The sequence below is a fragment of the Acomys russatus genome, chromosome X (assembly GCF_903995435.1).
Source record: "Acomys russatus chromosome X, mAcoRus1.1, whole genome shotgun sequence".
Classification (NCBI taxonomy): domain Eukaryota; kingdom Metazoa; phylum Chordata; class Mammalia; order Rodentia; family Muridae; genus Acomys; species Acomys russatus.
In genome coordinates this window covers 3,418,188-3,432,940 of record NC_067169.1, presented here as the reverse complement: position 1 = coordinate 3,432,940, position 14,753 = coordinate 3,418,188, and the positions used below count along the sequence as shown (strand labels likewise).

At 38.7% G+C, this 14,753-nt stretch overlaps 1 pseudogene; it reads left to right on the top strand.

Moving 5' to 3' along the window:
* Nucleotides 1-1,025: 1,025 nt before the first annotated feature.
* LOC127184641 (mitochondrial import inner membrane translocase subunit TIM14-like) lies at nt 1,026-1,414 on the top strand (annotated as a pseudogene).
* The last annotated feature ends 13,339 nt before the right edge of the window (nt 1,415-14,753 follow it).

Sequence of the window (14,753 nt, the reverse complement as noted above, 5' to 3'; positions counted from 1 at the left end):
AGACGAGGCTGGCCTCGAACTCACAGCGATCCGCCTGCCTCTGCCTCCCGAGTGCTGGGATTAAAGGCGTGCGCCACCACGCTGTACTTATTTATTTTAAAACTGTAAAAAGGTTTATCTATTTTTATTTTATCTGCATGAGTGTTTTGTATGCATGTATATCTGTGCACCGCATGCATGCAATACCAAGAGAAGCCAGAAGAGGGCGCCAGATTCTTTAGATCTGGAGTTGCAGATGCTTGTGAGTATGCTGGACATCGAACTGGGGTCGTCTGGAAGAGCAGAGACAGAGCTCTCTCTCTCTCTCTCTCTCTCTCTCTCTCTCTCTCTCTCTCTCTCTCTCTCTCTCTCTCTCTCTCTCTCCTCTCTCTCTCTCTCTCTCCTCTTCTCTCTCTCTCTCTCTCTCTCTCTCTCTCTCTCTCTCTCTCTCTCTCTCTCTCTCGTCAGACAGACAGTACTCTTAAGTGCTGAACCATCTCCCGAGCTCCAGTATTTTTCTTAAAATATACCCCATTTCTAAAACTATAACATTAAATAAAATGATTTTTAAAGTAACTTTTTAAATTTTCTTGTGGTCACATTTCTGCTTTTCAGAAATCAAAGTAAATCAGGAAGTATGATTCTGAGAGAACTCTGGATGGTTGATTAGCTCCTCTAATGGTGCTTTGAGTTTAACCCATGTATGTGGTACTATGTCATTTCATATACACACACATGACTCTTTCCTGGACAATATGATGTATGAATGGAACAGAAATAAATATCTTCTCTGGTTAAAAACAAAACAAAACAAACAAACAAATAAACAAAAAAACCTCTCTAGCTGGACGGTGGCGGCACACTCCTTTAATCCCAGCACTCAGGAGGCAGAAGCAGGTGGATCAAGGTGAGTTTGAGGCCAGCCTGGTCTACAAAGCGAAGTCCAGGACAGCCAAAGCTACACAAAAACCTCTCATTTTGGTTGAAAAATATAAATATATGTAGCCAACAGACCTGTGTGGTCGTGGGCTTAGACTGGGGTGAGTATGCTGTGCGGGGACCTGGAGTGGAGTCATGGTCGTACAGTGGTAGCTATTGGAATGCCCATTGATGCTTCAGAATTTGCAGTCCACTATATTTCACAAGCCATGAAGCATGTGGAGCCTCAAATAAAATATAGTTTTCAAAGTACAGAGCTTGTTTTGAACCCACAATGGCAAAACAGAATACGGCATTAATACTTGATGTGACCCCTACTGTCAATAAAGGAAAGCTTAGAGGTGATCATTGATGAATTATGCTTCTAAACCACCCAGACAATGGACGATTTCCTTATATAGCAGCCAGAATCAATGTGCCTAAAGACTCACTACAAGGTCAAGCTAAAAAAAAAAAAAGGAAATATATGTTACTCTTAAGCCCATTAGTCCATTAGGAGTATGCATTTTTTTGTTTAAAAAAAAAAAAAGACCTTAGAGATAGAGGATCCAAGTTCAATTCCCAGAACCCACTTGGTAGTTCACAATCATCTGTAACTCCTGTCCAAGGGACTCCATCACCCTCTTCTTCCCCCTGTGGGTACCAGGCAATCATATGGTGCACAGACACACATGCAGGCAAACACCCATACACATAAACCAAGAATATGGATGATTTATTTTTCATGCTAAAATATTAATCATAAGAAAAAGAGTTAAGCAAGTCACAGAAAAATATGAATCAAAATAGGTTTACTCAAAAAATGTGTCTTATATGGCATAAGCTCACAATTTTAGCAGTACAAATATTTCCATTTTAGAATTAGTGTAAAATAAAATCTGAAGCTTTTGAATACTTGTTTCTATTTGTGTGTGTGTGCGTGTGCATGTGTGTGTTCTAGTTTACAGTATGTGCCACAAATATTTTCTCTCTTTGATGAAGTAAAACTGGGATACTTGCAGTGTGCTACATGCTTATTTCTATTACAGTCATTGTAATAAGACCCTTGGCTCACTCAGGGCTGATCCTTCAGGCTGCTCCTCAGTGTTTTCCCATCCTGAAACTCCCTTCCAACCCATTTCTTAACAAACACTAGTCAATGCCATTGTTTTCCTGAAAAGCCTTTCCAAATTCAAATCAGAAATTAAATTCCCACTGCAAAGCAGGACAATAGAGATCACCAGTAAGAGTCAGCTTGCCTGTTGGATTTGTCCCCAGTGAGGTTAACAGCAAACCAAGGCCGAGCCATATGTTCTCTTTTAGGCACAGTTGTTCATTCATCTGGCAGATCCTATAAATCAAATGCTTATTTTAAAATTGTTGTTTTGAAGCCAGGGGCGGGGAAAGTGGGGGCAGATTACCCCGAGGCCAGAATCAGCATGCCAAATCCAATTCCGAAGCTTTCAAGTATAATGTGGACGTTTATTCAATATTCAGCCAATTTTATTTTTCTGTCTCCCCACTTTCCCATTTACTTTGAGCCACTCACAATTATAGCAAATATGAGAGCAGTGCAGTGTGCGGGTTAGAAAGATGAGGGGGCAGGGATTGACTGTGCGTTTCTAATCGCTGTGTCTTTGCCACCTCCCGAACACTGTCTTTGTTCAAGGCTCTCAGTCTGACTGCACATTTTAATCACACGGAAAATTTTTTTTAAATAGAGAATTCCCCTAAACCTCACCCAGACCAGTCACATCAGAATTTCAACATGGAGTATGAGTCGAGTTGTTTTGCTAATTTTAATCTCAGATAATTTTAAAGTGATGTTTAAGCCAAAATCTGCTTTAAAAGATCTGTTATTGGATTGTCCTGTTTCATTTTATGCATGTGACCACTTTCTTTTGTGTCTTGCTGGCCTGTTTTAATTTTTTTTCCATAGTCACTTCTAAATCTTAACTGTTCTACTCACAGGTGTTGCTTCATGCCTTTCTTTCTAATCAACATATGGGATGAAAATTAAAGTACAAGTCATTTCTTTGGGAGAGAATCCACTGGGGGAGCTGGCGAGTAATAAACACCAGGGAACCCAGCCAATCAGAGGTGTCATATATGCTACTTTTCTCACTGCTGCAAACAGATACCAGAACAAAAAAGCATCTGAAGAGAGGAAAGGCTTGTTTTGGGTCACAGTTCATGAGACACAGTGCATCATTAGAGGGATGCTGCATTGGTTGGTCGGCCTGGGAGGCTGCTTACTCAGATCTTTGGGTTTATAAGCTAAGAAAGGACAATGGCTGTGCTTAGCTGGTCGCCCAACTCCCCTTTCCCTTTTCATTCAGTCTGGGACCCAAACTCAGATCGGGGTGCCACTCACCATCCAGGTAGGTCTTTTTCCCTTAGTTAATTCTCTCTAGAAAGGCCTCACAAGCACATTCAAAGATATGCCTCATTAATACCCTAGGTATGTATTAATACAATCAAGTTGACAGCCGGAATTATCTATTACCTATTCTCACGGGAACCCAAATAAAGCAACTGTTGCTTAATCTTGTTATAGAGATAAAAGGATAACTCAAAATGATGGAGAAGGAACATGGGAAAAATATTTATCTACCAGTTCTTGCTAGTCATTAGGGGAGATTTACTTCTAGGTGTCTTTAATTCTCTGTTACTTCTAGCTGTAGTGTGCACAGTCAGAGGATACTTGTAGCAGCTTGAATTAGCCTTTAAGCAAAGATTTACAAACACTGACAGAAATCCAGCTAGTACACAGCAGAGCTAAGCTAGACCATACTCTTGTTGCATCCATAGGCAAAAATGTTCAGATTCAGCACAAATTTTTTCTTTTGTATATGCATCTACTCTGTTTCCCTTTACCCTTATATTTTTTATTATTTTACTTTTTGTGATATCACATCATATTAGTTACATTTTTTTACCATGATAAAATATGATGACCAAATGGAACTTATGGAGGAAAGTTTATTTTAGCTGATTGTTTTGTCCATTATGATAGAAGAAATATAACAGCAGGCAGCCAGAGCAGGAAGGTAAGAAATCACTTTAAAAAAAAAAAGGATTTATGTATTTATTATGTATATAGTATTCTGCTTCCATGTGAGCCAGCACACCAGAAGAGGGCACCAGATCTCATTATAGATGGTTATGAGCCACCATGTGGGTTGCTAGGAGTTGAACTCAGGACCTTAGGAAGAACAGCCAGTGCTTTTAACTTCTGAGTATCTCTCTAGCCTGAGAAATCACATTTTCAACCACAGACTGAAACAGAGAGAGTATTGGAAATGGGACAAGGATATAAAGTCTCAAAGCAAGATTTCACCTCCTAAAGTTTCTATAACCAAACAGCACCACCAGTAACTGGGGCCAAGTGTTCAGATACCTGAGCCTATAGGGGTCTATTGCATATTTAAATCACTACACACATTATTTCATCTTTTCTAATATCTCCTTTTTAATTTTTGTGATATTCCTTTGTTATTGAGACCTATTATTCTTTATCTCCTGGGCAAGTCTGATCCACATGACCCCCACTGCTGCCACATCTAAACCCTTGTGTGTTTTTAAAACATGTGTCTCATCAGTTAGTTTACTTATCAAATCCTTTGTCTCCAAAGTCTTGCCTTCTGTGGTGGTTTAAATAGATTTGGCCTCCATAGATTCATGTGTTTGAATGCTTGGCCAAAGGGAATGACACTAATTAGGAGGTGTGGCCTTGTTGGAGTAGGTATGGCCTTCTTGGAGGAAGTGTGTCACTGTGGGGGTGGCCTTTGAGGTCTTCTATGCTCAAGATAAGCCCAGTGTGGAATCAGAGCTTTCTGGCTGCCTTTAAATCAAGTTGTAGAACTCTCTACTCCTTCCCCATGTCTGCCTGCATGCTGCCATGCTTCCTGCCATGATGATAATGGACTGAAGCTCTGAATCTGTAAGCCAGCCCCAATTAAATGTTTTCTTTTATAAGAGTTGCCTTGGTCATGGTGTCTCTTCACAGCAATAGAAACCCTAAGATACCTTCTGTTTATCCCATGTTGCAAATAACTCACTCATCTTTCAATATGAGCTCAAATATTACTTACATTAAGAAGCTATCATGCAAAACCAAATTAGTCTCTTTTTCTTCAATATCATTATACTGTCATATGCACGTTCAACTTATAATATAGAAGCCATTATAAAAATTCTAAATATCTATTTATATGATATTTTCTTCACAGAGACCATGAATCCTGAGAAAATAGAAGCCATTTCTCTTTGTCTATCTTCCTACAAGTGGAATTGACTATAAGTTTGTATTCCAAAATGATTTGTTAAAGCCACATTGAAGCAAAGTGGTCTCAGAATATGAGTTTTTTCCCCCATGTCTTTCACACTGGGGACTGGACTCAGGGTCTTCCACATGCTAAGCAAGTACTCCACTATTGACTTACATTTCCAGACTATAGCATTGTTTTACAACTATGCTAGTGAAGACATATCTAATGGAGCTAGTCATGGAAGATTTTTGTTTGTTTAATGAGAGAGGGTTTCCCTGTGTAACCCCGGCTGTCCTAGACTTATTTTGTAGACCCGCTGACCTCGAACTCACAGAGCTCCACCTGCCTCTGCTTCCTGGAGTGCTGAGATTATGAGCGTTTTCCACTGCAGTCAGCAGTCATGGAAATTCTAATGAGAAATGAGTCTTGACAATTGCTGTAATACCTGAGGAATAACAGCAAAAGTTGAAGGGATACAATTATAGTTCACCAAAGCACACCTTTCAGGACAAATACAAGAAGCATGTTAAAAAATCATGTATGGATAATTTTTAGAATGGAATTATATTATATTGCATGATAAGCAATAGACTGTCAATCAAAGAAATAACAGTGTATTAGATGAACTCATTTTTGTACATGAGTCATAATAAGTTTTTAAATCACAATAAAGTAGAGGTTGTGGAGAGAGATATAGGACATATTTAACTGAAAGAATTGCGGGGCTGGAGAGATGGCTCAGTGGTTAAGAGCACTGGCTGGCCTTCCAAAGGTCCCGAGTTCAATTCCCAACAACCACATGGTGGCTCACAACCATCTATATTGAGATCTGGTGCCCTCTTCTGGTGTGCATGCAAGAAGAACACTGTATATTTAATAAATAACTAAATCTTAAAAAAAAAAAAAAAAAAGAATTGCGTAGAAGAAGACTCTCCCACAAAAGATTGAAATGAAGCTATTGTTTTAGAAGTCTTATCCTTACAGTTTTCTTCTGGAATGTGATATCCTGATTCATCATGAGCTCACCAACAGTTTAGCAGAAAGATGGGCATGGTGGTAACAGATTTGTAATGCTAACCCTCTGGAGTCAGAAGCAAGGCTATACTTGCTCACTGACAAAAAAAAAAAAAAGTTTTTTTAATGGAAGCTGTTGGACGTTCCCAAAAGGCATGTCCCACAAAAGTCTACAGTTATCAGGAGATTGGGATAGATGTGAAGACATCCTACTGAAACTCTAGGTAAGAGAAATATAGGAGATGGGGAAATAGAAGGACCCAGAGGGTCCTAGAAACTTACAAGAAGAGCATCATGATGGGTGGATCGGGGCTCGGCAGGGGGGTCTGCTCAAACTTTTGCACTAACCAAGGACAATACAATAGTAAACATCGAACCCCTACTCTGATCTAGCCAATGGACAGGACATTCTTATGTGGAGAGTGGGGACTGACTCTGACATGAACTCCGGTGCTCCATATTTGACCACCTCCCCTTGGTGGGGAGACCTGGTGGCACTCAAAGAAAGAATAAGCAGGCTACCAAGATGAGACTTGATAGCCTATGACCATATAGTGGGGGAGGAGGTCCCCCTTGGTCATAGACCTAGGGGAGGGAAATAGGGTGAAAGTGGGAGGGAGGGAGGAACAGGAGGATACAAGTGAGGGGATAACAATTGAGATGTAATGAGAATAAATTAATAAAATTAAAAAAAAAAAAACGTTTTTTAATGGAAGCTGTTGGGAATTCCTGCTGCTAAAGTAGCAGTCCATCATTACCGGAAAACCCTGAGCTTGGTGCAAAATGGAGGACTCTCTTTGTCAGCAAGGCTTTGGGGATTCCTGGAATGCCTCTCCATGTTAATGAGACACATCAGTGCCATAGCCCTTCAGCTTATGATTTTTACATGCCCTGGATATCCTCACCTTCTCCCCAAAGTTCTATATTACTCTTGTTCACCCCAAAATAAAATTGATCTGCTTCTCTGCAGCTGGTCCCAGAAGTCATCATTTCCATTTGTGCTCATGGGCCTCTGAAACCCCAGTTCATCAATTCTGCTCCTTTGTTCAGGGGGGACTGATGGGAAGACCCCAGGAATGAGGGATAGCCACAGAAAGGACTTCAGTAAAACACTAAGATACAAACTCCTTCTTTTTCTATTGACGTAGTCAGGAAGAAAGCTGATCAGGAACTTCTCTTTGGATGGAAAACAACAAACTTCACCCCAGCTTCAAAGATCCAGTAACACCCAGGCATGGTGGTGCACGCCTTTAATCCCAGCACTAGGGAAGCAGAGGCAGGCGGATCGCTGTGAGTTCGAGGCCAGCCTGGTCTAAAAAGGGAGTCCAGGACAGCCAAGGCTACACAGAGAGACCCTGTTTTGAAAAACAGAAAACAAAACAAAACAGAAATCCAGTTGCAATTAGCATCTCTGAAACCAAACAGTTTACAGTGTTGCCAAGACTGTTCAAATCCTGGAACTTACACATTGCAAATTTGTACGGCTTTTAAGGTACAAAGTTTCCTCCTCAATAATTTATGTGTATTTTTCAAGAGATTCTAGGCATCTATCTAGTATTTTTTTGTTTGTTTGGTTTGGTTTGGTTTTACTACCCTCAAGAGGCAAGGTCCTTGAGGGCTTTGTGGAAGCTAGTACAGACTTTGTTTTCTATTGTGTGTATGTATGAGTGAGTGTACAAGTGATTTGTTTTTCTTTCTATCATGTGTACATGAGAATGTTTGTACAATCCCACTTAATAGTTTATGCAATTGGCACGATGCCTGCCTGCTAACATTCTGGCTTCTTAACCTGAGGTTAATCCATGGGTTTAAGAACTTCTTTCTTGTTATTATCCTCTAGCTGAGACTTAGTATTCATTTTACTTATGAACATAGGCAGTGGGCATCAGTAAAGTTAGGCATTGGTCTGTAAGTTCATTGCTATTGGTTGTTTCAGTTATGACTGTTTCAGTTACACTATAATTCTTACAGTTGCTGAAGTATTTGTGCTTATTACTTGTGAATTACAACACTAATTGAAAATATCCCTACATCTTGTTTTTTAATATAACTAAACAAATGCATTTATTATGTCACAGATTCATTTGTAATACTTTGATGACAATTTGAATATAATAATTAGACTTATGATTCTATATACATTGCTTTAGACATTTAAAAATATTCTGAGAAGGGGACATTTATTAGACATAAAGGGACCACTACACAAAGTTAAGAATCATTGGTGTACAACAATTAATAAATGGGACCTTATGAACCTGAAAATATGTACAACAAAGGACCCCATCATTTGGGCAAAGTGGCAGCCTAGAGAATGGGAAAAGCTCTTTACCAATTGTACATATAGTATATATAGCTGGTATTTAGAGGTCTGTAAAGGATTCTATGAAGAAATAAAAAAATTGAAATATCAAGAAAACAAATAATCTACTTAAAAATGGAGTACTGAAACACAATGGCTGAGAAATACTTAAATGTTCAACAGGCTTAGCCACCAGGGAAATGCAAATCAAAATAACTTTGAGATTGCATCTTATACCAGTCATAATGACCAGGATCAATAGAACAAATGAGAGCTCATGCAGGCTGGGATGTAGGTAAGGTAAGGGGAACACTCATCTCTTGACAGTGGGGGTGCAAACTTGTATAAGCACTATGAAAATTTGTGTGGTAGTTCCTCAGGAAGCTGGGAATCAATTTACCTCATGATTTGACTATCCCACTCTTGGGCATATATACTTGAAGGATTCTACATCTTACCACGTAGACACTTGTTCATCCATATTCATTGCTGCTTTATGCATAGTAGCCAGAAATTGGGAACAGCTTAGATGTCCATCAACTGATGAATGAATAATTAAAAATTGGTGCATTCATACAATGCAATATTACTCAGCTTAAAAAAAAGAAATCATAAAATTGAAATTATATGGATGGACCTAGGAAAGAATCATCCTGAGTGAGGTAACCCAAACTCATAAAGACAAGTGGTGTGCGCTTCTCTTATATGTAGATGTAATCTGTAAGCCTTGCTATGTGGACTACAATACAAATAACCACAGATGTTCCTTTCCGAGTAAGATACCAGAGGGGAGGAGGGGATCTCTCAAGGAGCATTAAGTAGAATACAGTGTAATGGAGAGATAAAGGGAAACAAGACTAGGAGCACTAAGTAATGAGTGCAATAGGAGAAAAGGATAAAGAAATGAAAATGAGGAGAGACAATTAGTACTAAATATCATTTGAAAAAGCTTATGGAAACCAACTACTGTAGAAACTTCATAAAATATACACATATGTGAAAGGAATCTAAGTGGAGTCGTCAAATGATAGGGGAGAGAATGGCACCAATAAAACCTTCAGTGCCAGGAATGGGCCACACCTTGCTGATTCATTGGAACCCTCCTAAACACCACAGGTCAGTTTTATTGGTTCTCCATAACTTGATTGTAAGGCCCTATTGCTAATATAATGCTTACATATGCCATCACACACAAAGAAGTTGAGCTGGTTCCTAATGAGAAACTTCACCCATATTGACTAGCATTCATGGTGCTGGAAGTACTCTGTATGCTACTGGAGGGAAAAGATATACATAATAAAAGGTAATTATGATAAATATCACCCAGCTATAAACCCTGTAACTCCAACCCCAATCTGCCTATAAGATATACTGGTGCAATATTGGCAAAATGTTGTGAGAGTAACCATCTACTTTTTGATTATATCTAAGGCCCACTCCATGAGATGGAACCCATGCCTGATACTGCTAAAGTGGCCAAGGACCTGAGTCTGGATAGGTCATAATCTTAAAGGAAAATAAAATACTATTATTCTGCTAAAAGAACATAGCAATAAATGATGTAGTGTTGTTCCCATAGTTCAGTGTCTCATTTAGCGATCTTCAGAGAAACTTCTTGCAGTAGCTGGGAACTAATACAGAGACATACAACTGGACAGTGTGTAGAAAGTAAGAGATTTTGCAGCACTCAGTACTAAAGGGACTTTTTAAAAATCAAACTCCCTCCCTCACGGCCCTGGGATCTATGTGGAAGACGAGGTGGAAAGATTGTAAAAGCCAGAGGTGATGGTTGACTCCAAAGAAACTATCTTCCAGATACAATAAGACTGACACATATATGAACTCATGGTGCTTATGGCAGCATGCACATGACCTGCACACATAGGTTCAATCCAGATGGGGTCCCAGCACTGAGTGAGGAAATTGGACATAAGGTCTCACCATAAGCAAGAAGCTATTTCCAGTTGATACCTGCTGGCAAATAGAATGTCAGTTTTCTCCAGTGCAGTGTCACTTTGTATATAAACCATCCTCCAGGGAAGGCCCCATAAACTGCATGTGAGTTATTTTTTCTTACTGACATTTTGCTTGCATGCTTTGATTCTTTTTAAAGAAAGGGAGATAAAACAAAGTTTGGTGGGTAGGGAGGTAGGGAGAATTTGGGAAAAACATGATCAAGATACATTGTATGTGAAAATTATAATAAAGTGTTGTTGGAAAAAAAGATTTCTTCATCTATACAAGGATTCCCCAAATGAAATATACTGTAGATACACCTATGGTATAGGGCAAAACTTCTAAAGCTTTTTTTCACTCATGACTATATTTCTCCCAAGAAAAAACTGAGTATACAGATAGAAAATAGTTAATACAAACCAAACATTTCCTGATAATAAATAATAAAGATATTTTAAAATAATTTTTGACATATCATTTTACTATATTAAAGATTTATATACTAATGTAATTGATATGCATATTTATTTTCCTATGAAGAATGAAATATTGGTCTGGAGAGATAGCTCAGCAGCTGTTCTTTAGTTTCTAGCATTCATATTGGTTGGCACCCTCTTTTGGCTTCTGTAGCCATTCATACACATATATTCATGCATACATATAGTAAATACATTTACTTAATTAAAAAAACCTAAAAAGTGAATCTAAAAAAGAATTAAATCTTGCCTGAATATTTGATACTTCAGGACAGAAGATCTTCAACATTTTTCATAATTGATCAGTATTTTGATTTTATAATTGTCAATATGAGAATGCCATTTCACATAAATAGGTAATAACAATGGTATAATATGCTTGTGGCCATTTTAGAAATTATTGGTAATTTTGTCCTAATCTGAAGCCAAATTTTATTTAAATACGTTTTTTGTTTGTTTGTTTGTTTGTGAGTTTTTGAGACAGGGTTTCCCTATGTAGCCCTGGCCATCCTGCAATTCACTCTATAGACCAAGTTGGCCTCAACCTCAGAAGTCCTCCTACTTCTGCCTTCTGAATATTGGAAATAAAGGTGTGAGGCACCACAGTCCAGCTATTTAATGATTGTAAAATGAAACTCAAATCAGCAAGTCAAACAGCAGTTGGTTTTTTCAAACAGCAGTTAAAAAGAAACTATTGTGTGGACCTGGAGAGATGACTCAGTGGCGGAGAACCCAGGTTTCATTCCCAGCACCCACACGGTGGCTCACAACCATGATTATCGAGTCTTAGGATATCTGATGCCCCCTTCTGGCACCCTAGGGTACTGCATGCATATGATGCAGCTATACACACAGGCAAAACATCCAAATAAATAAAAAGAAATACTTTTTAAAGTAAAATTATTGTGCATGTGTTTGAATGATGTGCATATGGGCACATATACCGTTTGTAGAGTAGGCTCTCCATTTCTATCTTTTCATGGGTTTTCTAGGAATCAAACTTATGTTGCCAGGCTTGCATAACAAGTGCCATTACTGTCTGAGCCTTTTCAACAATACACAAGCAGCAACTGTTAAATCAACCCTCTTAACACAATACAATCCCATATACAGTTGTTTGGTACTTACATACTGAAGAGTGACCATAGGAAAATACTGAAAGTCTTTGTTTCCCATAATTAATCCATATGCTTCTATAACAGCAGACCATTTTGTCTGTACAGTGAAAACTAACACACAGCAGTCTTAAATCAGAGCTTGGGTGTTTCAGATGGGATGCTGATCATTGCTATTGCACTGTGTGAAGGCAGCATGCACAGTGAAAGTGCACAAGCATAGCCAGACATGGTGGCACACGCCTTTAATCCCAGCACTGGGGAGGCAGAGGCAGGTGCATCAATGTGAATTCAATTCCAACCTGGTCTACAAAGTGAGTCCAGGACAGCCAAGGCTACACAGAGAGACCCTGTCTCAAAAAAACAAAAACAAAACAAACAAAAGCGCAGAAGCTACTTCTTCATAACCATTGCTGCAGTGAACTCACACCATGCATCATGGATGAGTCCTGCCAGAAAATCCTCAAATTCATTATGTTTTTGACTTTGAAATAATTTTGGCCTGTTTTATGTTCAGAAATCATTACTATTGCTATTTTTTCATGATCTGCCCACGTTTTTATGTGACTACATATTGAGACGTTATTGTACAGAGCAACAGTTTTTGTTGTTTTGTTTGTTTGCTTTTTTTTTTTTTTTTTTGTTTTTTGAGACAGGATTTCTCTGTGTAGCCTTGGCCATCCTGTTGTTTGTTTGCTTTGTATTTTGAGACACGGCCTTGTGTAACTGAGGTTGGCCTTGAACTTGATGTCTCTGGGAATTGTTAGACGATATAGATATTGAACTGGAAGGCCAAGAGTATAGGTAACAGGGTTCTGTAGATCAGTGTCTATTTTAGTATAATAACAGCCTCTGCTACCAGTGAACTAACACTGCCTCACTCCTCAACCAAACTTACTTAACAAATAGGCAACCACTAGGAGAGAAGACAAGAAGTAGAGGAATGATGTGTCTTAACAATAATGAAGATGATTATGAAGGTAGAACCTACTGAGTTTTGAAAGCTGTCATTTGCTTAGTTCTCATTTCTTTAGGGTCCCAGAATTGGTTTCTTGATGTTTGGTTTAAAAGCAAACACAGAGCTGAAGAGATGGCTCAGCAGTTAAGTGTACTTACTTTCTCTTGCAGAAGACCTGGGTTGAGTTCCCTGCTCCTACAAGATGGTTGACAAACATCTTTAACTCCAGTTCCAGGAACTATGATATTCCTTTCTAGCCTACATAGGCACCAGGTATGCACATAGTAAACATTTGTATGTGTGAGCAAAACAATCACATATACATAAATAAATCAATGAATTAAAATAAAAACAAAATTTCCACCCCTACGGCCCAATTAAAATGTGAAAGGATAGCAAATCTGTTGGTTCTAGTTGAAGGAATGTTTTTGAATGTATACAGAATGGTACTTGACAGGGAGAGAGATCAGGTTCATGCTAACATCCTAGTTAAACCACATAATGTAGCTCCAGGGTTTTGATAACAGATGGCACTGTATGGTGAACTCAGTGCCAACTAGTATTTTAGCTTCTTGAAGGGATTTTTTTCCACTGCTGCATATTTGCTATATTCAAAAAGTAAATGGTAACCGAAACCAGCCATGGTTCTCATGCAGCTGTCCCAGAGTTATGTTTCAGTGCTTGTGTGGGCTACATTCGCAATACACTTTGTAAGAGCTTAATATAAATTCTTGGAACTCAGATGATGCCACTATGTCTATTAAAAGAAGTCAGAACTCTGGGATTTGAGAAGAGGTTGCTTGGCAATAATAAAACAGAATAAATCAAGTCACCTTAACACAAAGCAGTTCTTTGTTCTATGTGACAGTTTGTCAAAATTTAACAGGAAAAAGGGGCTTTTATTTTTACAAAACTAAAAAAAAGCAAGTTGTCACATTGTAGAATACATTTTTCATGCATAAAAGCTCAATTTTATTTCCAGTAATTTGTAACATAGAAAGCAACAAGCAATAATATAATTCTGTATTATATTACTGTATTATTTCAAAAATTGGAAAGAAACCATCTTGTATTTTTCACAAGATAATAAACAATCTTTTTGAGTTTGAGTGGTCTTTTTCATATGTGAAAAAAAAAAAAAAACACCATCATTTCCCACAGGGGAAAAGAAAGACTCACAAATGAGCAACCTGGAGAAAATATACACATCCATGTCTCAGTGTTGGGTAACCTTTTGCCACAAGGGAAAGATGGGAAGATTTGGCCTTTACAGGCCGGGCCATTTCTGTTGTAACCACTTGCTTTTTGTAGGAGGGAAGCAGCCACACACAGGCAGCAGGCAAATGAATGAGCATGGCTCTAGTCCAGTAAAGCTTTCTAAACTCAGGCAGCAGACTCCAGCTTGTCAACCTATGCCATGTATTATCAGAGAGTTCCTTTAGAGATTTACTCAACTGGAGCAAATTCATCCCTGGTGCTATACACCTGGATGACCACCTGCAGCTGGACAGGTCATAGTCCCTAGGAGAGAACCTATTACTACCATTTTTCTTAGCCAGTATAATTTCTAATACATTTCCCCTCTACCCATAGATAAGTGTAGGTCTCATCCCTCATCAAAGAAGCTTTTTCCTGCAGCAGGTGGAGACCACTACAATTGGTCAAAATGCAGAGAATAAGTGACAATGGGGTAACCATTGCTAGCTGGTACATCTCCAATACAGCCCCTACACCCAAGACTCAGGAAACATCATGGAAGAGTGG